The sequence below is a fragment of the Mus caroli genome, unplaced genomic scaffold, assembly GCF_978045245.1.
Source record: "Mus caroli unplaced genomic scaffold, Mus_caroli_1 scaffold_14, whole genome shotgun sequence".
NCBI classification, from domain to species: domain Eukaryota; kingdom Metazoa; phylum Chordata; class Mammalia; order Rodentia; family Muridae; genus Mus; species Mus caroli.
This window is the reverse complement of record NW_028227269.1, coordinates 98,966,284-98,975,266: the sequence shown is the minus strand read 5'-3', so window position 1 is coordinate 98,975,266 and position 8,983 is coordinate 98,966,284. Positions and strand designations below refer to the sequence as shown.

Here is an 8,983-nt window from a genome sequence, read left to right as displayed (position 1 = left end):
AAATACTGACTCAGTATCTTGTGATACAGGTGACACAGTGGACTCTGACAGGTCATTCCAAACTTAGCTGCCCTGAGACAATGCCCTGGGGAACCTCATGTGAGAACCTGTGTCTGGCTGACCCGGGGCCCATCCCCACCCACACACCCTTTTGTTTCTCCAAGGAGTACAGGGGTGGGGCGGGAGGGGAACCCAATTTGGCACTGGTGCTCTGCCTGGTAGTAAACAGCCTGGAGACAGCCAGAGCTGGGGACAAGGATCTCCACTGTCACTGTCACCTAGTGCATGGGGTGGGAGGGAGAGGAGGATGGCCTAGCAACCTATCCCACCCACCAAGTCCATTTCATCCTTCATGTCTCTATAGCTACACGAAATAAGTCCTCTGTTCTTCACCTCCCCGCCCCCAAGTACCTAAAAGTATAAATAATAGGAGAAGGGATTTGGGTCCCTCCATCACTAGCCGCTGTGAAGACTCTCCTCAGGCCACTGCGGGGCGGTGAGGCTCCGGAGAGCTGGCCAGCGCCGCCCCACGTGGGGCCTGCGCTCACTCAGGTCCGGTCGGTGCGGGTGGATGCCATGCCTCCATCGGACCTGCGCCACGCCCTCGCCTTGAGAGCTGCGTGCCTTCCGTGCCCACCAGAGAGAGGTGAGTGGCTCCACCGCTCGCGGGTAGAGCGGACGCAGTCGGGGAAAGCGCAGCTGCGGGCGGGCGCGCGCCGAGGGAGGACGGTTGACCTTCAGCCATGCAGCTTCCAGACTCCTCCTGTAGCAGCGGAAAATTCAAAATCCAAGCTCAGACAGGACTAAGAGCCTCGGGGCGGGGATGGAATGGAGAAAGACTGGGGGATAGCAGTCATTCTAAGATTACTGTGATGGGACCTGCCATGCAATGTGAGTGGCGACAGATCAAAGAGGTTCCCCTGGCCTGAGCTTCCTGAGGCAGCAGGTCTCAAAAGTCCAACCCTGCCCAAGCTGCTGGGACAGACATGTCCTGACCTTCCCAGTTGTAGTGTGTAGGGCAGCAAAGGAGGGACCACAGTGGCGTGTTGAATGGATGAGGATGCAGGCCCACCCTGGCTCAGGAAGAAGGGGAAGGGAGCGCACAGGATTATTTGAGTCTCAATTCACCCCTCCCTCCCTTCATTATTTTCATTATCTCATTCATTCATTCTTTCGTTCACATGGACTGACCTGCTGAGCTGGGCTCTGGTCTGTCAGCTAACCCTGTAGGGAACCACAATTCAGAGGAAGCACAGAGGTCCATGGGACTCATCCTTTCGATGAGAGGAAATTGTATTCCACACCCAGAAAAGGGAAATCAGGACCCTAACACAAAAGGAAGTAGTTAGACGAATATAAAATGAAAATGTGGGCGAGCCGAGCAGGGTGGTTAAGCCTTAGCACCTGCTGTCTGCAGCCGGGACCTGGGGTTGGCTCCTGTATTCCAGCAGAGCTCCAGCCTCATGCAAGGCACTCTTGCACCCAGCTGAGACTCCCTCCTCAGTATAACTAGACAAATTAAAAGAGAACTGGATAGAGAATAACAGCAAAAAGTACTAAATGCTTCCAGTTGGAGCTGTGCCTCACAGGGCCGAGAGTGGTAGAAAACATCTCACTTCACCTGGTGTTAGTAGCAGCTGAAAGGACGCTTCTAACAGGAAGCCACCCAACATGCACCCATTAAGAGGCCCTACCTCTCCCGCTGTAATCCCCACTGTGCTTTGTTGTGGTGGTGGTGTGTTGTTTTCTACTCCGTGTATCATGAGAAAAATCTCCTAGCTCTCATCACTATTCCAGGGTCTCTCTCCTCTCTGGGTGTTGAGGATACAAAAGAATAACTGGTCTCTTGGTCTCGTTCTGATGTCCTCTGTCTTTCTTCCTGCCTTTCTCCTGTTCCTTGTCCAAGTCCACACTCCCATTCTTGCCCCTCACATTGCATGGCAGGTCCCATCACAGTAATCTTAGAATGACTGCTCCATCCAGGAGCCCAGTTTCTAGGAGCCTGCTCTGAGTTCTCCTATCCTGGAAGGTTCCATCCTTGGTAGTGCCCAAGCAGACTTTATTCCCATGGCCTGGGTGGTGGAATTAAGTATACAGGGGAGATGATAGATGGCGTAAAGCCACAGTGCTCAGCAGATGCTTCGGAGTCTCCTTCAGTTGGGTTCATCCTTCAGCGAATCTTCTGTGAGGGGACTCAGTGGCTGTACCCATTTCCCATCACAGTTAAGACAAATGACCACAAGCACACTGTCTCAGAGCAGCACAGATTTATAGTCTCAGAATTTGGAAGGTCAGATCCAAGAGCTCTCAAGAGGGTACAGTGCTTTGTGATGGCTCTGAGTGAGAGACGGTTCTGGGGGAGGGGCCTCTGTCTGGTGGCCTTTCTCAACTTGAAGCTGCCTACACTCTTGCCTCAATCCCCTTTCAGGGCCTTCTGTGTCCCTCTTGACATGACATGAGATCCACTCATATAACCCAGATAGCCTCCCTATCTTAAGATTTAGTCACACTTACCACATCCCTTTTGGCGTTTAAGAAGACATATTCACAGGCTCCAGGGACTGGGGCGTAAATATTTTGGGGGATGTCCCTGGGACCTCTGTGCTAGGTCTGTGTTAAGTGTAGCTGACACTGGAGGACATCTTCATTGTACCTATGATGCACTAAGGACTTTACAACTCTGCTGGTAGTAGAGCTGGGCTCTGGGGTACCTCTGTCTGAACTTGAAGTGACCCCCACCTCTCTGCCACCATTGTTGCTCCCAAGATACCAGCGCACCCCAAGGCCCAGACCAAGCAAGGATTAAAGCTGACTGAATTCGGGGGGAGGGGATGTCTCTGGTCAGGCCTTGGTCTATGTTATAAGTGTGTTGTTAGTCTTCCCTCCCTGTCATCTCTTTCCCATAGTACCCACATCCCATAGTAAACACTTAAACCATGATCCTAGAAGATCATGAGTTTAGAACTTGGGTGGGGGGTTTCCTGTAGATGCTTTTATTGTTTGATTGACAGTTGGTTGTTTGGTTTTCTTGTGGTGCTATGGATTGAACCCAGGACCTTGTACAATCTCACTCAGTACCCTACTACTGACTTGTACCCCAGCCTGCCCATGCATGCATCCACCCATCCACCCATCTATCCATTCATCTACCCATCTATCCATTCATCTACCCATCTATCCATTCATCTACCCATCTATCCATTCATCCACCCATCTATCCATTCATCTACCCATCTATCCATCTATCCAGCTAATTATCTAATTATCTATCTATCTATCTAATTATCTATCTATCTATCTATGGAGACAGGGCCTCACTATGCAACCTGACCTTTAACTCTTGATACCCTTGCTTCAAGCTTTGAGTGTTGCGATTACATGTGTGCGCCGCCATGCCAAGTCCCAGCGGCTCTCTAAGGGCTCTTTGTCATCCTCCTCCCTCCATGTACCCCAAAGGAGGCAACTCTTCTAAAAGGGAAACAAAACCAGTCTCCATCTTCCCAGCTCCTTGCCACAAAGAATCTTAGCATACTTGAGCCAGAGCAGAAAATAGTAGCTTTCCATGGGTGCTGTGTTAAGGATGGATGGCTTAACGTTCTCAGAGCACTTGCTAGAGCCAGGCCTAGTTCTAGGAGTTTTAGACTTATTAACTCGTTTGTTGCAACCCTGTGAAGTATTGTTAGTCATGCCATTTTACAAATAAGAAAAGGGAGACCCAGGGATACTGAAGGTCACAGAGCATCTGTGGAGAAGTCAGAGTTTGGCCCATGCTCCATAAACAAGGCAGGTGCTGCTAAGGATGCCAAGCAGCCCCTTCCTGGCTCATAAAACTGTAGCTAGCAAAGCCCTTTGTGCTTCTCTGCCTTGCAGACTCTCTTCACACCCCTACTAAACTCCCTTCCTTCCTTCCTTCCTTCCTTCCTTCCTTCCTTCCTTCCTTCCTTCCTTCCTTCCTTCCTTTCTTCCTTCTTTCCTTCCTAGACTGGGACTAGAACCCAGGGCTCTACCACTGAGCTACATCATCTCCAACTCTTCCTTAGGCTCTTCCTTTGGCTGGCTTTGAAATTGTTAGAAGGACCTCAAACCCCTGCTCAGCCCACCACATTCTCTAGACTAGCTGGGACCACAGGTTGTACTAGCACACTCAGCTGGTCTCCTGGTTTCTGTGTCCACCAGAAGTGAGGGTTTCCTTATATTTGATTCATAGGCTGGTCTCTATATTAAGCCCCATTTTAAAGAAGAAACTGACCCAGGAGAGCTGCCTAGTTTCCACAGCAACGGGCCTGCAAAAGTCCCCTGAACTTCCCCCTTCCCAAAGAACTCAGCCTGAGCAAACCTAGCCTGAAAGCTCCCCCCACGCCCCCACCCCAAATCCCAAAAACAGCCCTTTAGATCGGCGATTCTCTGTCACCCTAATGTTGCAACCCTTTAATATAGTTCCTCATGTCGTGGTGACCCCCCCAGCCATAAAATTATTGTCATTGCTACTTCATAAGTATAAGTTTGCTACTGCTAATGAATCATAATGTAAACTTCTGATAGGCAGGGTTTCTAGTATGTGACCCCCATAGAGGTCATGACCCACAGGTTGAGAACCTCTGCTCTAGATGCCTATGCTCATATTTCACCTGGATGTGAGTTGTCCATCCCTTCAAAACACACACACACACACACACACACACACGCACGCACACACACACAGGCCTCAGCATCTCCTGTCTGCAGATGTCCCCATTAGTCCCAGGCTTCTAAGAGCCTTCAGATCACCTAGGGAGGAGCAAAAGCAGCCATGTGATGCTCTGCTTGTCCAGGTCACCCAATGAATCAGCTCAGGTCCCAGCCTGCTGGTGTGTGGTCGATGCCAGAAATGATCATTCTCAGAGCAACCAGCCTCCTGCCGCCCAGACTATTCTAGAAGGTGCTTGACTCAGCAAGGGTGGGTACTACTGAGGAGGGAAGCTGTCTACCTGCATCCACTTGCGTGATCAGCCCTGGGACATGTTCCGCGGTGACAGGAAGCATAGGGCAGGGTGGCACAGAAATGAGCTGGCACTGAAGGCTTGGGAGGAAGTAACTACCTGTTCTTCTGTCTGGAGCATGAAGAGAGATTTGATCTGAGATCTGAGGCTGGCCAGCTCTGGGCATTAGAAGGGCAAGCTGGGAGAACAGTATTTTTTGTTTGTTTGTTTGTTTGTTTGATTTTGGTTTTTTGAGACAGGGTTTCCCTGTGTAGCCCTGGCTGTCCTGAAACTCACTCTGTAGACCAGGCTGGCCTCAAACTCAGAAATCCGCCTGCCTCTGCCTCCCAAGTGCTTAAAGGGATTAAAGGCATGCGCCACCACTGCCTGGAAAGATCAGTGATTTTTTTTTTTTTTAAGTAGTTTATCTTTGCTCTTTCTTAATTCCCCATTCTGTCCTCTGTGTGTATCCACTGCTTCTGCGTCAGTCCCAGTCCCAGTCCCAGTGGGAAGCAGGAACCTGAGGGACAAGATTCAGAAGACTGATCAAAGGAGTGGTCAGGTGGGACTAACATATCTGGGGACCTGGGGCTCCTCCAAGGCCTACAGGAGGAACGTAGGGAGAAAGAGGAGAGAAAGGCTAATAAGAGCTGGCACCTTCAGTAAGAGGAGGCAGATAATCTAGAGTCACCCTGGCAGAGGGACCAAATCCCTTGAGTCCCCATTCTCCTCCTATTGGCCAGACCAGGGAACCAAAGCAGGGAGCCAGGACTCAGTCTTCCAAGAAACAGGGGTAAGAGTGGGTGTGGACAGGCAAAGGAGAACACTCAGAGAGATCCTGCCTGAGTACATGGTCTGCTGTCGGCCATTTTCTGGATATTTCCAGAGCCATCACCCCAAGTTTGATACTGGAAAATGGAATAAACCCATTGTCACTGAGCTCAGCATAAAGACTGGCTTTAGGCAAAATGCCAAAACAAACAAACAAACAAACAAATAAATAAACATGAAAACCCCCCAAACTCTGGGAGACTGGGAAAGAAGAAAAAGAGCAAACAGTGCCTGCTGGGGACTGAGAACTGGCCTTGTCTCTGGAGCCCAGCCCACGAGGGAAGGGATTTCTGTGGGCGTGAAAGATGGTCATTAGTAGAAGATTCCGAGTCAGCATTCCAGGAGCCTTTACTATCCCCGGCCCAGGAAGCTTCTGGAAGGTGATATATACTTCTTCTTAACCTTGTGAGTTGTGTGTGGCTTATAAGGTTGTTGCCAGGTTACATCTGCAGCACAGCAAATTCCGCTGCCCATGTCTGACCATGGAGGTGGAGCAGCCAAGGGGGTGAGCTTCTTTGTTTATTGGAGGTGTGGGGTATTCAAGACAGGGTTTCTCCGTGTAATAGCCCTGGCCATCCTGGAACTCACGTTGTAGACCAGGCCGGCTTTGAACTCATAAAAGGTTCATCTGCCTCTTCCTCCCATGTGCTGGGATTAAAGGTATATGTCACCACACCCAGATTGCCTTTTTAAATCTAGAGTTTTCTTATGAAAGGCAAGGTCAGAATGGCCTCGCCTGGACCTCTACTACCAGTTCTGATGCTCTAAGAAACTGGGGGTAAGATTCATGTACCACTCCACAAGGTGAGGTGCACATCTATAGGAAGCTTAATTCAAGGGCATGAAGGATCTAGGAGTGGTTCTGTGGGGCAGAGTGTTGCTTAGCCTGTGTAAGGCTGTGGGTTCAATTCCCAGCACTACAGAGTATATAGGTATCCAGAGGCACAAGATGTTGTTTGGATATCTGCAAACAGAAACTATGAGATAGAAACTTGGAGACAGGACCACTAAGGAGAGCTAGCCTGAGCCAGGGACCATCAACCAGAGTTTATGTAGGTTATTCATAGCACCATAGGAGCTGTGAGGCATGAGAGCAATGTGGGGTTCACTTTATAGCAAACTATTGCCACATCATGGCTGAACTCCAGAGAGTCGACGCACAGATAGCCAGCTGACAGTGGGCTTTAAAACAGCGTTCTTTCCTGGAGGGAGAGACAGAGGCGAAACGTCATTATTGAGTGAAACAATTTTAGGATTCTGAGCTCCCATAGCATCTAGCTGGGCATGCACTTAGGCAGTTTGCAGCACCTCTGCTTTTCAGTCTACGAGAGGGAGAGAATGAGACTCATTGCAACAAAACTCAGGCGTAAGCTCTAAGGATACAAGAAACACCAAAAAACATAGCAGGAAGCCATGCGGTGGAGGCACACGCCTTTAATCAGCACTGGGGGAGAGGGGAGGGGGGGGCAGGGGCAGGATGATCATATACATTCCTGTCTAGCTCGGACTTCTCAGGAGACCCTGTTTTAGAAACCAAGAGAGGAAAGGGGTATCTGGAATATTGAATAGCAATATCAATTGGCATGGATTGAATGTTCATTGCTGTGTGAGGAGTCTTGAGCTGAGAAGGCGACCCTTGGTTTAACTCATGTGACATGACCGACCCTCTCTTAGGTAGTGTCCCCATCTTCAGGCAGGGAAAGGCTCACAAAATGGTAAAAGACTGAGCGAAGGTCACCCTGTCAATACGAAGGGCTGGAATTTAAAGCCAGGTGCTCTGGCTTTCAAACCCGAACTCTTAGCTATATTCAGAATGACAATTTAAACAAAAAGAAAGGCAGGGGTGGAGAATTCGGGACAGCATGGGGAGGGGGAGGTGAAGTGTGGTGTGTGTGTGTGGGGGGGGTGACAGACATGTAGGTAATCCCTGGGGCTCTCTAGCCAACCAGTCTAGAAGGTGGTGAGCTTTGAACTCAGGGAAAGACCTTGTCTCAAAAAAACCAGGCGGGGTGCCCTCCACACACAGAAGTACACGCATGTATGCATACCACACACAAGATTTACAACGTTCACTACACTCACACATACGAATACAAATTAGGGGGAAAAACCCGATGAACATTTTCAGGCACAGATAGTTTATTCTGGAAAATTCCATTTGTGAACATTTTTCAAAAAGGAGGGATTTCACAATGGGAACCAGAGAGCAGGCTGAGCCAGTCTCTGTCAGCACCAGAAGAGAAACACCCCATCCTTCCCACCCCCACCCCACCCCAGCTATTTTGGCTGCTCTTGTACCTTCTGCCTTCTGTGAAAAGTCCCACCTAGAGCAGTCGTTCTCAGCCTGTGTGTCTCGACCCCTATAGGATTGAATGACCTTTTCACAGGGGTCATCTCAGACCATTGAGGAAAACACAGATATTTACATTATGGTTCGTACAGTCACAAAATTACAGTTATGAAGTATCAATGAAAATAATTTTATGATTGGGGGTGGGCCACAGCACTAGGAGGGTTGAGAACTACTGACCTATAGACTACACCCTAGCACCCTGAGCTACCCAAAGGGCTTGGCAGCCACTGACATAGATCTACTCTGTCCCTCTCTAGTCTACACCTCGGTTTGCACTCCATCTCTACTCTGTCTCTCTGTCTCAGACTTGAGCTTTGCAGACTCGCCACCAACCAGTTCAGACATTTATTCCATAGATTCGAGTGTGGGTCCCGAGCATGGGTTGTGCAGACAGGCAACTGTATGCCAGCAATCCTATCAGGCAGTGTGAAGACCTCTGGGAAGTGTATCAGTGGAGTCATCAGCCCAAACTGGGAAAGTTCAGAAAATGAGAGGCAGAGGCAAAGGGTCTTGTGGGGGGGGGGTGCGGGGAGGGTAAGGCCCACTGGAACCCAGGTATGCACTTGTGAGAAACCTAGATGCAAGGTGGCATAGGGTGGGATGTAGATTTGAATCTCAAAGGCTTCATTAAGTAAGTGGGTGGCCTCGGGCAAGCTATTTGTCTTCTCGTGCCTCAATTTCTCTCCATTATAAATGGGAAAAATAGTAGCACTTGCCTCATAGAGTTAATCAAATCAACACGTTTAAGCGCGCGTATAACAAGGCAAGCTGTGACTATTTGCTATTAGTGTTTAGGGCAGTATGTAGGGCAGAGGACAGTAAGTTTTCCTTGATGTCTCCA

The 8,983-nt window shown here is 49.5% G+C and overlaps 1 protein-coding gene across 1 annotated transcript in view; it reads left to right on the top strand.

Annotated features, from left to right (window-relative positions):
• Positions 1-455: 455 nt before the first annotated feature.
• Gpr68 (G protein-coupled receptor 68) overlaps positions 456-8,983 on the top strand; it is a 35,766-nt gene continuing 27,238 nt past the window's right edge. The window contains exon 1 of the mRNA XM_029484365.2: positions 456-646. The gene's annotated coding sequence lies outside the window, so the exon portion shown is untranslated. The remainder of the gene's footprint in view (positions 647-8,983) is intronic.